General features: G+C 40.9%; 1 protein-coding gene and 1 long non-coding RNA gene across 3 annotated transcripts in view; one reads left to right on the forward strand and one right to left on the reverse strand.

Annotated features, from left to right (window-relative positions):
- Nucleotides 1-17,140, reverse strand: part of LPAR1 (lysophosphatidic acid receptor 1) — a 144,124-nt gene that overhangs the window by 98,698 nt on the left and 28,286 nt on the right. Inside the window, exon 2 of the mRNA XM_056519397.1 lies at nucleotides 15,437-15,504. The gene's annotated coding sequence lies outside the window, so the exon portion shown is untranslated. The remainder of the gene's footprint in view (nucleotides 1-15,436; nucleotides 15,505-17,140) is intronic.
- LOC130273121 (uncharacterized) overlaps nucleotides 1-17,140 on the forward strand; it is a 55,695-nt gene that overhangs the window by 23,864 nt on the left and 14,691 nt on the right. The gene's annotated exons all lie outside the window — the stretch shown is intronic.

A 17,140-nucleotide genomic window follows, 5' to 3' on the forward strand; every position in this document is an offset into this window, starting at 1 on the left:
TGAAAAATTCAGATTTTGAAAACTTTGAACTTTGAAGCCCTCTGATGTCTTCAAGAAGTAAAAACATGTCAACTTTATGATGCAAACATAGACATATTGGGGGAGATTTATCAAAGGATTTAGACTGGGTTTTCCTGTCTAAATTTGTCGCACAGAAAGTCGCAGTCTAAATATGTGCGACTTTTCTGCGACTTTTGCTGTAGAGGATTTTTAGAACATGATGCATGCAAGTCTATTTTAGACGGAAATGCTTTGGAAAATGCATTGGTGCTGAATTTATCAAGTGCGACTTTTGTGCGACAAGTCGCATCTGCCCAAAATACGCTGAAATGTCAGACCATGTTGGAGCAGGTCTAAATGCAGTTTAAGCTGTAGACCCTGAAGTCTGAGCACAGAATTTATCAAGGGCTGTGAGACCTTTGATAAATTAGGAGCACAATAGACAGGAGACTACCACATACGCTGGTCTATAAGTATACCCAGAATAGACTAGATTGGTAAATGTCCCCCATTGTATATGTGAATCAATAAATAATTTATTTGTCATGTCTATTTTCCTGATAAGCAGAGAGCTTCAAAGTAAAAAAAAAAAAGCTAAATTTTCAAATTGTCATCAAATTTTTGATTTTTTCACCAAGAAATGATGCAAGTATCGGCGAAAATTTACCACTAACATGAAGTAGAATATGTCACAAAAAAAAAAAAAAACAATCTCAGAATCAGAATGAAAAGTAAAAGCATTACAGAGTTATTAACCCCTTCAGGACCAAGCCCATTTTGGCCTTAAGGACCAGAGCGTTTTTTGCACATCTGACCACTGTCACTTTAAACATTAATAACTCTGGAATGCTTTTAGTTATCATTCTGATTCTGAGATTGTTTTTTCGTGACATATTCTATTTTAACATGGTGGTAAATTTTTGTGGTAACTTGCATCCTTTCCTTGTGAAAAATCCTAAAATTTGATGAAAAATTTGAAAATTTTGCATTTTTCTAACTTTGAAGCTCTCTGTTTGTAAGGAAAATGTATATTACAAATAAAAAAAATTTTTATTCACATATACAATATGTCTACTTTATGTCTGCATCATAAAATTGATGAGTTTTTACTTTTGGAAGACACCAGAGGGCTTCAAAGTTCAGCAGCAATTTTCCAATTTTTCACAAAATTTTCAAACTCACTATTTTTCAGGGACCAGTTCAGGTTTGAAGTGGATTTGAAGGGTCTTCTTATTAGAAATACCCCACAAAAGACCCCATTATAAAAACTGCACCCCCCAAAGTATTCAAAATGACATTCAGTCATCATTTTAACCCTTTAGGTGTTTCACAGGAATAGAAGCAAAGTGAAGGAGAAAATTCACAATCTTCATTTTTTACACTCGCATGTTCTTGTAGACCCAATTTTTAAATTTTTACAAGGGGTAAAAGGAGAAAATGTATACTTATATTTGTAGCCCAATTTTTCTCGAGTAAGCACATACCTCATATGTCTATGTAAAGTGTTCGGCGGGCGCAGTAGAGGGCTCAGAAGGGAAAGAGCGATAAGGGGATTTTGGAGAGTACGTTTTTCTGAAATGGTTTTTGGGGGCATGTTGCATTTAGGAAGCCCTTATGGTGCCAGAACAGCAAAAAACCCTCACATGGCATACCATTTTGGAAACTAGACCCCTTGAGGTACGTAACAAGGAATAAAGTGAGCCTTAATACCCCACAGGTGTTTCACGACTTTTGCATATGTAAAAAAAAAAATTTTTTTTTTCACTAAAATGTGTGTTTCCCCCCAAATTTCACATTTTTCCAAGGGTCAATAGCAGGAAATACCCCTCAATATTTGTAACCCCTTCTCTTCTGAGTATGGAGGTATCCCATAAGTTGACCTGAAGTGCACTATGGGTGAACTACAATGCTCAGAAGAGAAGGAGTCATATTTGGCTTTTTGAGAGCAAATTTTGCTCGGGGGGCATGTCGCATTTAGGAAGCCCCTATGGTGCCAGAACAGCAAAAAATACCCACATGGCATACCATTTTGGAAACTAGACCCCTTGAGGAATGTAATAAGGAATAAAGTGAGCCTTATTACCCCACAGGTGTTTCATGACTTTTGCATATGTAAAAAAAAAAAAAATTTCCACTAAAATGTGTTTCCCCCCTAATTTCACCTTTTTGCAAGGGTTAATAGCAGAAAATACCCCCCAAAATTTGTAACCCCATCTCTTCTGAGTATGGAGGTACCCCATAAGTTGACCTGAAGTGCACTATGGGCGAACTACAATGCTCAGAAGAGAAGGAGTCATATTTGGCTTTTTGAGAGCAAATTTTGCTCGGGGGGCATGTCGCATTTAGGAAGCCCCTAAGGTGCCAGAACAGCAAAAAAAAAACACATGGCATACCATTTTGGAAACTAGACCCCTTGAGGAACGTAACAAGGGGTACAGTGAGCATTTGCCCCCCACTGGTGTCTGACAGATCTTTGGAACAGTGGGCTGTACAAGTTTTCATTTTCATGGACCACTGTTCCAAAGATCCGTCAGACACCTGTGGGGGGTAAATTCACACTGCACCCCTCATTACATTCCGTGAGGGGTGTCGTTTCCGAAATGGGGTCACATGTGGGGTTTTGTTTTTTTTGCGTTTGTCAAAACCGCTGTAACAATCAGCCACCCCTGTGCAAATCACCTCAAATGTACATGGTGCGCTCTCCCTTCTGGGCCTTGTTGTGTGCCCCCAGAGCACTTTACGCTCACATATGGGGTATCTCTGTAGTCGGGAGAAATTACGTTACAAATTTTGGGGGGGCTTTTTTCCCTTTTACCTCTTGTGAAAATGTAAAGTATAGGGCAACATCAGCATGTTAGTGTAAAAAATAAAAAATGTTTACACTAACATTCTGGTGTAGACCCCAACATTTCCTTTTCATGAAGGGTTAAAGAAGAAAAAGCCCCCCAAACCTTGTAACGCAATTTCTCCCGAGTACGGCGATACCCCATATGTCGCCCTAAACTGTTGCCTTGAAATACGACAGGGCTCCAAAGTGAGAGCGCCATGTGCATTTGAGGCCTAAATTAGGGATTTGCATAGGGGTGGACATAGGGGTATTCTACGCCAGTGATTCCCAAACAGGGTGCCTCCAGCTGTTGCAAAACTCCCAGCATGCCTGGACAGTCAACGGCTGTTCGACAATACTGGGAGTTGTTGTTTTTCAACAGCTGGAGGCTCTGCTTTGGAAACAGTGGTGTACCGGACGTTCTTATTGGGGGAGGGGAGCTGTGTAAGGGTATGTGTATATGTAGTGTTTTTAACTTTTTATTTTATTTTGTGTTGGTGTAGTGTAGTGTTTTTAGGGTACAGTCACATGGGCGGGGGATTACAGCGAGTTTCCCAGCGCAAAATTTGCTGCATCTCAAGATGCGAGAAACCCACTGTAAAAGCCTCGCCCATGTGAATGTACCCTGTACATTCACAGGGGGGGGTGCATCAGCTGTTGCAAAACCACAACTCCCAGCATGCATGGTCTTTTAGTGCATGCTGGGAGTCATAGTTTTGCAACAGCTGGAGGCACACAGGTTAGGAAACACTGAGTTAGAAACAATGTTTCCCAACCAGTGTGTCTCCAGCTGTTGCAAAACTACAACTCCCAGCATGCCCAGACAGCTGAAGGGCATGCTGGGAGTTGTAGTTCGGCAACATCTGAAGGGCCAGATGTTGCTGAACTAAAACTCCCAGCATGCCTGGACAGTCAGTGCATGCTGGGAGTTGTAGTTTTGCAACAGCTGGAAGAGCACAGATTGGAGACCATTATACAATGGTCTCCAAACTGAGGCCCTCCAGATGTTGCAAAACTACAACTCCCAGCATGCCCAGACAGCCAAAGCCTGTCTAGGCATGCTGGGAGTTGTAGTTTTCAGACTCCTAGAAGCAGCAGTGAAGATCTTCACTGCTGCCTCTGAGGACCACATACTTACCCGTCGCTGCTCGTCCACGTGGCCGGTCCCGCGCTGCTCCTCGGTCCCGCCGCTGGATCAGGTAAGTCCGCCGGTCCCCACGTGTTCCCCCCGAATGCCGCAGGTCCCCGCGAGCCCCTGCAGCCTTCGTCCCCCGTTCTGCCCGACTTCCAGGGGCGGGCAGTGCGGGGGATCTGAACTTTCACCCCAGATCACTGTGATTGGTCCACAGGGACCAATCACAGTGATCGCTGACCAGGACCATCAATTGATGGTCCTGGGGGTGAAGCAGAAGTTGTCCCCTGCTGGAAACAGCGGGACTTCTGCCAGTTAACCCGTGCGATGCTGCGCATCGCCGGGTTAACTGAATGTCATTTATAAACGCCGTGATGCGCTAACGCACTGCACAACCCGGCGTTTATATATGACATTCTGCGGGAAGGGGTTAATACTTAAGTTGACAGTGGTCAGATGGGCAAAAAATGCCCGGGTCCTTAAGGTGAAAATGGGCTGGGTCCTTAAGTGGAAGAGCTTGAACAGTTGGTGGCTGACTAAATACTTTTTTGCCCCACTGTATGTTATATCGATGTGTGTTATGATATATTTTTGTAACATTTGGGGAACTTTATATTTTCGGATTCCATATGCAATTTAAAGAAGTATTGTGCTTAAAAACTTATCCCTTATCCAAAGGATCGCTGAGACCCTTAGCGATCTCCAGAATGGGGCCCTGGCTCTTCCAGTGAACAGAGCATGTCGACTCTACCACATGTGCCGACCAACACGCTCCCTCCATGTATCTCTTTGGGAGGGCCTAGAGATTGCCGAACAGCTCTCCTATAGAGATATATGGAGGGGGACGCTTCAGCTGCCGCTTTGTGCGGGCGTCGACTCGCCCCCTTCCCAGGGAGACCCAGGGTTCAATTCAGGAGATCGCAGGGGATCCCAGCAGTTGGACCCACTGTGATCTAAAACTTATCACCTATCCTTAGGATAGGAGAAGTTTTTTGACATGATATATGTCCTTTAAGGAAACATACTTTTTGAGACATGCATTAAACTAAAAAGAGAGTGGGTTAAGATTTGTCATTTGATCATTTATGACTAAATTGTATCACTTCATACAAGGTAATCCATGCACATTGCCCAGTTTAGTGTTTGCTATTGTTACCAACATATGTGTTCATGTATATGTTTGCAATATACTGTATACTAGTAATACAAACAAACTAAGTAGCATTTCTTAGATGCTGTTGTGAGCTTTGCGGCAGGAACTTACTGTAGAAACTGTTTCTTGTAATACCAGCTTTCACTCTTGCTGTTTAACACTTCTACTAGAGACTGTTATGATCCAGTGTAGAAAAAGAAACAAAGATACATAAAAAGGCATTTGTCTTGTGATATCTATATCTGCTACATAGAAATATGAAAAACAAATCTCAGTATGTTAACCTATATACACTGTTACAGTCACAACTTGGCACATCAGCTGATAATTGTAATCATTCTGGAAGTCATATTGTGTCAAGTCAGCGCACCCTGCTCCAAATTTCCATTAATGGAATGAATTGCTCACATCCTATACCCTGTTCTCTAGAAGAATGAAGAATTCTTTCCAGCTTAGAGAAACTAATATAAAAAACACAATATAAAAACACAAAGTCTGTGCTGAGCAGTAACTAAACAGTATGCTGGGCTTCGCACAGAAGAGTAAGAGTGTTTGCCTTTTTACTTGAGTATTTGAATGTATATCTGATAGTTGAAATGAACTGCCAAGAAACACACAAAGTTGTGTGTTATGTATTATTGTACAATTAAAGACATTAGAGAATGTATAACTTAATGCAGTGGGATCGCCATTAGGTATGCATTATTCTTGGCCATTTTTCCTGAACTTTATTAAAGTTCTGTAAATAACCAAAAGGTCATGGTATAAAGATGCCCTTAAGGCTGGGTTCACACCATGGAATTTCCAGCCAGAGATCCCAAGGCCGGCGCTAGGACCGTGCAGACTGCATTGCTGCTGCCATAGACGCCAATGCAGTCTGCCAGGTCCTAGCGACGCCCATTGAATCTACAGCTGGAAATTCTGTGGTGTTAACCTGGCCTAAAGGGGTACTCTGCCATTTGACAACTTATTCCTTATTAACAGGCGACACCTCAACGTTCTCCAGAATGGTTTACACCCCCCCCCCCACGTGCATCTCTATGAGAACGCCAGAGATACACTAACACTGTACCCGTGTAACTCCAGCACTCCTGCTCTCTTTCCCCTAGGTGTGCCCCATTCAATGCTTACCCTAGGTGTGCTCCTTTCAGTGATTCCCCTAGGAGTGTTACCTTCAGTGCTTGCCTTATGTATGCCCCTTTCAGTATTTGCCTTAAGTGTGCCCCTTTTGGTGCTTTCCTTAGGTGTGGCCCCTCAATTTGTCCCCAGTAAAAAGTTCTGCAAAAAAAACACCCAGATACAGTAAAAATGTAAGAATATGCTTCTTAGGTACATTATATTGGACCAGTTGATACTTTATCTTGGTCAAAGTTTTAAGATCACTAGATGTTGTTTTGACACACAATTTGTCAGGAGATTCTTTGGATAGACTCTTTTGACAGTTTCCGTTTTCAATGGAATTTAAAGAAATGCATCTTTTTGGGCATCAATTATACACACAGTCAGGATTTGTTTCACACAGGGTCCATAAAATGAAGTCCACCAAATGGGTATCATTTTATTTGTAAATTTGTTAGCTAAAATATTTTCAAACAGTGAATTACCCCACTTAAACTACATTTCAGTTGTCCAGGATTAAAAATAGGCAATGCCTATAAAGTAAAATACCGTATTTATCGGCGTATAACACGCACTGGCGTATAACACGCACCCCCTTTTTAATAGGGAAATTTTAGTAAAAAAAAAATAATACATATAAGACAAATGAAAGACTAAATGCCATATCATCCCTCTAACTTTGATTTTGCCTGAACTTCAGTTTGGTCCCCCCTTCCAGTGCCACATAATTACTCCCCTTTTATCAGCCCGTGTGCCACATTTACACCCCCCCCCCTTACCCTCTCATCATTCCCCACTGTCTTATCATTCCCCCACCCCTCTCTTATCATGCCCCCCTCTCACCATGCCCCCCTCTCACCATGCCCCCTTCTCATCATGCCCCCTTCTCATCATGCCCCCTTCTCACCATGCCCCCTTCTCACCATGCCCCCTTCTCACCATGCCCCATGCCCCCTTCTCACCATGCCCCCTCTCATCTTGCCCCTTTCTCATCTTGCCCCTTTCTCATCTTGCCCCTTTCTCATCATGCCCCTTCTCATCATGCCCCCTTCTCATCATGCCCCCTTCTCATCATGCCCCCTTCTCACCATGCCCCCTCACATCATGCCCCCCTCACATCATGCCCCCTTTTCATCATCCCCTTTCCCTCCGTCTTTGAGATATATATATTTTTCCCATCTTCCTTACCTAGCCGCGCTCGGCAGGCCAGGTCCGGTGTCGGGTCTTGCGGGCTGCGGTCAGTGAAGCTGGATGAGTGACGTACTCTGCCGGCTGCACAGCATCAGGGACGTCACTCATCATTCGCTGCATCCGCCGCTGGTCAGTGTGGTCGCCGCTGGCAGCCCAACCGCAGCCACCTTAGAATAGTCACAGCGGCAGCAGCATTGAATGAGGGACGTCCCTGATCTTGTGCAGCGGAGCTAGCAGAGGACATCACTCATCCGGCTTCACTGACCGCAGCCGACACCGGACCTGGCCTGCCGAGCGCGGCTAGGTAACGAAGATAAAAAAAACAATACAATAAAAAGCAGAGGGGAAAAGAAGGAAAATGTAAAAAAAAAACGAAGGGGGAACCGCGCGCTGGTCACTGATTTAAAGTGGCCGCGGCCAGGCTGCTAATCCTTAACAAGCAGCCGCTGCTGCGGCCACTTTAAATCAGTGACAAAAAGATTTATCGGTGTATAACACGCAGGCAGACTTTTTGCCTTGAATTTAAGTTTTAAAAGTGCGTGTTATACGCCGATAAATACGGTACCTACAATAAAATGCCTATCTTAAAGTGTAAAAAAATATTGCTAGACTATTTCATTGCTTGAACGCCATTTGCTCTGAGAATCAGTGGCTGACCTGGCAGTCACACTCCCACCCTTTAGAATGTAAGTGATGAAAAGTTCTGTACAGCGCTGTGGAATATTTTGACACTATGTAAATATTATTATTAGCATATTTTAGCAATATGACTTCAATTCTGGTGCAAAACCTCTTTAAAGCCGCATCAATGAAAACTGACAATAAATGGATTAAAAAATATTCTGAATTATTAAACAGTGATATAAGTGAAATGAAATTCACTTACTGTATAAAAGGGTTAATAAACCTGTTGATTATCAGTAATATGTTTTCATAGTATTAGTTAATGGCAAGCAATGGTCTATTGTATTACTTGCCCATTACATGTGAGAAAGTGACCTCTTCATGTCTTTCCGGAATTGTTTATTTTCCCCCTCATGTACACATAGATAAGACTCACAGTTAATCTCATGAAATTAGAAACATGGTGCTAAATAAGATTTTTGCCATTTCCCTCAGTTCTACAAGTTTAAATAATAGCATTTTCCTGAGGCCTCTCTTTCCTGTGGTGCTGAGGGATCAACCAAGTGAACAGTCTTCCGGTTGGTCTGTTTTGTACATGCACCTCATATTACCTAGAGCTTAGCATCTGCTCCTGACAGTAGATACATTTCTGTATTCGTCATCTTAAGCTTTCAATCATATTAAATTGAAAGAACAAAATTTTATTGAAGAACAAAAAAAATCTGGTACCGTATATGTCACAACACAAACCATATTTAGCCGGCAACCTGTGACAACCATTTTCTGAAATGTTTCCTTGACTTTCATGAAGGCATAAATACTAACAGACTCGATGTTTATGGAATGAAAACAGGAAAGGCTAATTGTTTCAAGACCAGAACTATTACTTCTCGAGTACAGAATATTACTTTCCGTTTTTTGTCATGATTATACAATGAATAGGATTATACAATGGAAGAGCTGTTTCTTAGAGTACACATAAAAATAGGAAATTGGAAACTTTGAGGCAGATTTGTCTGTAATCTTGTAAGAACAATGCTTTACAAAGGGGGAACATTATCAATAGTGTTGGTGAAAAATTGGGGCAAATTGTTAGAGCAATCTCTTGTCTTGCACAAAAATGTGCAAAATAGAGTATGTAACAAAAAAACACGAACCAGTTACAAACCCATCAGAGGTTGCATAGCTAAACCTTCTTACAGTCATGGCCGTAAATGTTGGCACCCCTGAACTTTTTCTAGAAAATGAAGTATTTCTCACAGAAAAGGATTGCGGTAACACATGTTTTGCTATACACATGCTTATTCCCTTTGTTTGTATTGGAACTAAACCAAAAAGGGAGGAAAAAAAGCAAATTGGACATAATGTCACACCAAACTCCAAAAATGGTCTGGACAAAATGATTGACACCCTTAACTTAATATTTGGGTGCACACCCTTTGGAAAAAATTACTGAAATCATTGGCTTCCTATAACCATCAATAAGTTTCTTACTCCTCTCAGCCGGAATGTTGGACTACTCTTCCTTTGCAAACTGCTCCAGGTCTCTCTTATTGTAGGGGCGCCTTTTCCCAACAGCATTTTTAAGATCTCTCCGAAGGTGTTCAATGGGATTTAGAACTGGACTCATTGCTGGCCACTTCAGAACTTTCCAGCACTTTGTTGTCATCCATTTCTGGGTGCTTTTTGACGTATGCTTAGGGTCATTGTCCTTCTGGAAGACCCAAGATCTCGGACGCAAACCCAGCTTTCTGACACTGGGCTGTACAGTGCGATCCAAAATCAGTTGGTAATCCTCATATTTCATCATGCCTTCCAGTCCCAGAGGCAGCAAAACAACCCCAAAACATCATTGAACCACCACCATATTTCACTGAAGGTACTGTGTTCTTTTCTTTGTAGACCTCATTCCGTTTTTGGTAAACAGTAGAATGATGTGCTTTACCAAAAAGCTCTATCTTGGTCTCATCTGTCCACAAGACATTTTCCCATAAGGATTTTGGCTTACTCAAATTCATTTTGGCAAAATGTAGTCTTGCTTTTTTATGTCTCTGTGTCAGCAGTGGGGTCTTCCTGGGTCTCCCGCCATTATTTCATTTAAATGTCGACAGATAGTTTGTGCTGACACTGATGCTCCCTGAGCCTGCAGGACAGCTTGAATATCTTTGGAACTTGTTTGGGGCTGCTTATCCACTATCCAGACTATTCTGCGTTGACACCTTTCATCAATTTTTCTCTTCCGTCCACGCCGAGGGAGATTAGCTACAGTGCCATGGGTTGCAAACTTTTTGATAATGTTGTGCGCTGTGGACAAAGGAAAATCTAGATCTCTTGAGATGGACTTGCAAACTTATGATTTTTGATATTTTTCCACAATTTTGGTTCTCAAGTCCTCAGACAGTTCTCTTCTCATCTTTCTGTTGTCCATGCTTAGTGTGGCACACATAGACACACAATGCAAAGACTAAGTGAACTCCTCTCCTTTTTATCTTCTTTTAGGTGTGATTTTTATATTGCCCACACCTGTTACTTGCCCCCAGGTGAGTGTAAAGGAGCATCACATGCTTGAAACAATCTTATCTTTCCACAATTTTGAAAGGGTGCCAATAATTTTGTTCAGCCCATTTTTGGAGTTTGGTGACATTATGTCCAATTAGCTTTTTTCCTCCCTTTTTTTGGTTTAGTTCCAATACACACAAAGGGAATAAACATCTGTATAGCAAAACATGTGTTACTGCAATCCTTTTCTGTGAGAAATACTTCATTTTCTAGAAAAATTTAACGGGTGCCAACACAGCCATGACTGTATGTCAAGTCTGTTATGTCCCATAGAACGAAATGAAAGATTTTAATTATTTCTTTGGAAGAAAACCAAGCCACCTTCACTGCAGTCTGTGTCATGCAGAATCCTGAGGAATAATAAGATGCATGTTACTTAATCCTTCAAGTCCTTTTTTCTGCATGGAGTGCATGTGAAATCCAACTCTCATGCATGGGATGTAGAATATTTCTAGATTTAACATCATTTCAGAAGAAAATTATTCCACACAGAAAACAAATGTTAAAGGGTTTGTTCAGCCCCATAAAAAATTTGGATAGAATGTCATAAAAGCAGAATAGAGAGTTGACATTCCGATGCTCCTGTTCACTTCTTGTAAACAGCTGGTTTCTGTGAAGTGCCCACCCTGCACAAATTGCTTGCTCAGCCAATCACTGGCTGCAACAGTAACCCGCCTTAGTCAGCGATTGGCTAAGTGGGCAGTTCCTGCAGGGTCTTCACACCACAGGAAGCAGCAGTGAGCTGCAGGTGCCGAGATCCTCAGAACCTCTGTTGCAGGGGATTCCAAGTAAGTATGGCTTCTTTTTTGCTTTTATACAACACTGAGACAATTTATTTTTTATTTTTTGGTCTGGACAACCCCTTTAACCCCTTAAGGACCAGTCATTTTTTGCACTTTCGTTTTTTCCTCCTTACCTTTAAAAAATCATAACTCTTTCAATTCTGCACCGAAAAATCTGTATTATGGCGTATTTTTTGTGCCACCAATTCTACTTTGTAATGAAACCAGTCATTGTACCCAAAAATCTATGGCGAAACAGAAAAAAAAATCATTGTGCGACAAAATAAAAAAAAAAAAGCCATTTTGTAACTTTTGGGGGCTTCCGTTTCTACGTAGTAAATTTTTCGGTAAAAATGACACCTTTTCTTTATTCTCTAGGTCCATAAGGTTAAAATGATACCCTACTTGTATAGGTTTGATTTTGTATTACTACTGAAAAAAAATCATAACTACATGCAGGAAAATGTATACGTTTAAAATTGTCATTTTCTGAGCCCTATAACTTTTTTATTTTTCTGTGTGCAGGGAGCTATGAGGGCTCATTTTTTGCGCCAAGATCTTAAGTTTTTGTCGGTACCATTTTTGCATTGCGGATTTGATCGCTTTTTATTCATCTTTTCATGATATAAAAAGTGACCAAAAATACGCTACTTTGGACTTTGGAATTTTTTTTGCGCGTACGCCATTGAACATGCGGTTTAAAAAGTGGTATATTTTTATAATTCGGACATTTCTGCACGTGGCGATACCGCATATATTTATTTTTATTTTTATTTACACAGTTTTTTTTTTTTTTATTCTTGGAAATGCCAGGTGATTCAAACTTTTATTAGGGGAATTGATCATTGAAAGGGTTAGTGATTTTTTTACACTTTTCTTATGCCATATTATAGCCCCCAGGGAGCCTATAACATAGCATGTACTGATCTTTACCACTGATTGATGCATCTCCATAGGAATGCATCAATCAGTGTTTTCGGCGATTGAATGCTCAAGCCTGGATCTCAGGCTTGAAGCATTCATTCGGCGATCGGACTGCAGGAAGGAAGGTAAGAGACCTTCCTCCTGAAGTACAGCTGTTCGGGATGCCGTGATTATACCGCGGCGATCCCGAACAGCTCCCTGAGCTAACCGGCACATTTTACTTTCACTTTTAGCCAAACGGCTCAGCTTTGAGCATGCGGCTAAAGGGTTAATAGGGCGCGGCACTGCGATCAGTGCCGCGCGCTATTAGCGGCGGGTCCCGGCTTCACTATGACGCCGGGCCCGCCGTGATATGATCCGGCGTTACCGTGTAACCCCGCGTTATATCACGGGAGCGGGACTAGGGGCGTAAGTTTACGCCCTTGGTCTTTAACAGGTTAAATCCGACTTGTGAATGAAGCCTTTAATTGTGATAGGAAATGAATCAGGACTTTACAGTCATATTCTGTTGTTTAGAAGCAAACATGCACAATAACCATTAGGACTACATATAGCTAAATGTCCGCAAACAGACCTATTGCAACATAGACTGTATGAAAAGGTTTATATACAGCAGTGCTTGGCAACTGATAATTTTGCTATCGTAGGTAAAATATATTGCTCACTAAAAATTGTTTCTGCATAAAATAGGAATTCAGCATATTGTCTTGGTCAACATTAAAACCCACACATGAGTCACTGGTGTAAAAGCTATAACCAGACATTCATTTATCACACTAGATATATACATATAGAGACATATACATCCTGCTCAGCTGACTTTTCACACATTTATAGGAGTTCGTCATAAAGATTCTAGCTTCTGTGGTTTCCTTTTCTAACTCCATTCTGTATATTAGGGACCTTTATCAAAGAGTTGCAGCTGCAAAACTGATGTAAGGGTGCCGCATCTGTCTTATTGCGAATTGCTTTGGCTTTAATTTGGCACTGTCATTGCAAAATATGTTTTATATAACGTAGATAATAACATTATATGTATATTTGTAATACACATTGGTTAAAAAATGTGTATATTTTTGGTTGAAAAAATGCTCCATACTTCTTACCACTAGGGGTCCTACATGAGATGTAAGGGCAAGCGTCATCTCATGTGGGAACGCCCCTTCCTCCTCAGTGAGCTGCAGGCAATGTGAGCAACATAAACAAGGGAGGAAAACACAGACAGGATCAGCACCATTTAAAGCCTGGGCCCTTTTGTTCTTGTGACATCTACACTTCAAATTGAAAAGGACCTCTAGAACATGATATTCAATGTTCTGGGACCTGTGTGTGAATTTGGAGAAAAGCAAAGGCTTAGTAATTGTAATAAAACTAACTAAATGAAGCCACGTGCATCAGGCCTACAAGGCAGTAAAAATAATATTGTAATGTAACATTAACCCCTCAGGGTATTTCCGTTTTTGCATTTCCGTTTTCTAAAAATCATAACGCTTAAAATTTTTTGCTCCGTGATCTGAAGTTTTTATCTGTATGATTTTTGTTTTGATGGGACTTTTTGATTGCTTTTAATACATTTTCTTAGGGTATGCAAAGTGACAAAAAATTACGCAATTTTGGACTTTGGAATTTTTTTTTGTGTAGGCCATTGACCATGCGGTTTTATTAGCATTATATTTTTATAGCTCGGACATTTATGCACACGGCGATACCACATATGTTTATTTTTATGGGGGGGGGATTCAAATTTTTATTAGGAAGGGGGTTACATCACATTTATTAACTGTTTTTTTTACACTTTTTTTTGCAATGTTATAGCCCCCATAGGGGACTATAACATGCAATACCTTGATTGCAGACACTAATCAATGCTATGCCATAGCATTGCATTGATCAGTGTTATCAGTACTCTGCTGCTCCAGGCTGGATCTCAGACATGGAGCAGCAGAGCGACAATTGGACGGCAGAAGACAAGGTAAGAAGTCCGCTCAACTGTTCGGGATGCCATGAACAGGGGTCCCGAACAGCCCACTGAGGTAACCGGCAACGCTTTTCTCCTGTTTTAGACGCCACGGTCAACTTTGATTGCGGTGTCTAAAGGGTTAATACCGTACATCGGCCCAATCTGCGATGTCGAGTATTAGCTGTGGGACCTGGCTGCTAATTAAAGGGTACCTTTCATCAAAAAAACTTTTGATATATTATAGATTAATGTATGCAGAATAACTTTCCAATTGCATGTTATTAAAAAAAATATGCTTCTTTCTATTTAATTTTCCACTTTGAAAAAATGACCACTAGGGGTCTCCCTACCAGTCCTCTTTTATAGATTTCAGACTCATGCTGGAGTCCTAAATCTAAGACTGCAGCCGGTACACAGACAAACTCAGCACTGCTTCCTGCCAGGGAGTTTGTCTTTGTCCCGGCTGCAGTCTGAGATTTAGGACTCCAGCATGAGTCTGAAATCTATAAAAAAGGACTGGTAGGGAGACCCCTAGTGGTCATTTTTTCAAAGTGGAAAATTTAATAGAAAGAAGCATATTTTTTAATAACATGCAATTGGAAAGTTATTCTGCATACATTAAGATATAATCTATCAAAAGTTTTTTTGATGAAAGGTACCTTTTAACCCTCTGTATTCTGTAAACCTGTGCATATACATTAAATGGCAGTGAAACACAGAAAATACATTTTTAAAGCATAGAAATACTTGTGCAATCTATACAGTACTTAATAGGCACTGTATGAAACTAGCTAACCTTTATTTTCTCAGCCATCTAACAAATTTCAATAGGTAGAAGCTGGAAATGTTGTACAAGGCCACCACTAGCATTACCTCCTCGTGGCCCCTCGCCTAGCCTAGTAATAATCCACTACTTTTAGGAGTCAAATATTATGTTAAAGCCTTTCTCATCCACACTTCTAGATTCCCATGTAGATCTCCACATGGATGACTCCAATCAGATAGGATCCATAAATACATTTCTGACTAACCCACTAGGAAAATATTTGAACCCTGCTGGCTCAGTGGTCAAGTGTGCTGGTGTTTCAGACCTCTGTACTAAAAGCATTGATGTTTACATCACATACAGTGCATGAGTCAATACATAATAAAAAATGGAACTCACATTTCCAGCTGCCACCTTAGTCTTATATTGAGTATCAATATTCTTGCTGGAGACTTTTAAGGCTTATCCTGAAAAATAAAGATGGGAGAGAATATTTGTTATTGCAATTATTCATGCTTGTTACTTGAATCATGCTGTTCATCAGATAGTAAAACCCAGATATATGTGAATAAACTAGCTGGCCAAAATGTAATGCAAATAGAATGTCAATGGCAAAAAAAGGGAAGTTTAGTATTCAGTGTACCAAGCGGACAACACAACACTGCTAAAAATGAGAGAAAACAGCTGGAAGATACCGTGCTATGTCAACTTTCTGGTTTTCTATAAGAAACACACTAAAGTTCTTGGCTTAAAATAAGCAGTACTGCTTCATGTTAAATAGCTAACAGAATACATAAAAATCAATCATATGTCATGGCTTTAACAAAAACCAAGCAATAATGCAGTGAAAACACACACATACTCACTCTGTGTGGTGATGTAATGGTTTGATCAGAGGATTTAGTAGTGATAGTGAGGGTTCATAATGAGGGTAGTAGTCCCTGATATGCCATGTGGCTTGAGTGGTGCTACCCTTGTGTTCCTCTGTAGAGCCCATAAACACCTTTTTCAGTTTCAGTTAAAGGGGTCATCCGCCCCTATACATGTTATCCCATTTCCTAAGGATAAGGGATAAAATGTTGGATTGTGGGGGGGGCAGCCGCATTCTCCGGGCCAACGCTGCAGCATTACAGTCATGGAAGCCTGGGGCTTCCGTGATCGGGAAGTCACACCACACCCCCTCCATTCATGTACTGTATATGGGAGGGAGCGTGACAGCTTTCATGTATATGGGAGGGAGCGTGACGGCTCGTACACAGCTGTCATGCCTCCTCCCATAGACATCCCTTTTGATAGGGAATAACATGTCTAGCAGCTGAGTACCCCTTTAAGTTGTTTGTCTTACACAAAGCCCAGGAAACAGACTTTTGTAGTCAAGGTTTTAGAAAACAACTGTAATCATTTCTCCTGCCGCAGATCAGTACAATACAACTACTTTGAATTGTTGCTGGCATTTTTTCATATCTTTATAATACATCTTTGGTTTCAAGAGAAGCAGTACAAGGTCACTAGTCACTGTTAGAATTGGGTAACTTTGTAACTTTGTACAGATTTGTTGCTTCAGTGATGTTTTTGTACTTCTAGTTCTACTTTGGTACTTTGTTGTGAATGTCTAGTCCAGTACTCTTCCTGTACCTGGACTTCGGAATATTCCTTGATGATGGACACTGACTTTGTGTTGCATTAGTGTTCTATTTAACTGAGCAAACTTACAAGGGTCTTTACTGGGGTAAGCCATGGTAAATGTGCAGAATTCCCATCCACTTACTTCTATGGAGTTTACTAAGACAAATATCAGGGGAGGCTATAGTTGGGTCCAATTTGGGAACTTGGGTGGAATACTATTAACATTAAATTTTCTTTAACATTTAAGAAACAGTGCACGCTAGTGTAATAATACCCCCTAAGCTTTTGTGCCTCTCTTGAAAAATTCACCACTAAGACTGCTATACCACTGTGTAAAAAAAAGAAAAGAAAAAAAAGCTCAGCTCAAAAAGTTTGTATGGTTAGATCAAATTTGTCAGCACTTGTCTTCCTTTAAAGGGAACCAAGAGGGGGGATACAGACTGTACCACACTTTACTGTGCATATGAATAAACAATG

Source organism: Hyla sarda, chromosome 1 (assembly GCF_029499605.1).
Source record: "Hyla sarda isolate aHylSar1 chromosome 1, aHylSar1.hap1, whole genome shotgun sequence".
In the NCBI taxonomy this organism is placed as follows: Eukaryota; Metazoa; Chordata; class Amphibia; order Anura; family Hylidae; genus Hyla; species Hyla sarda.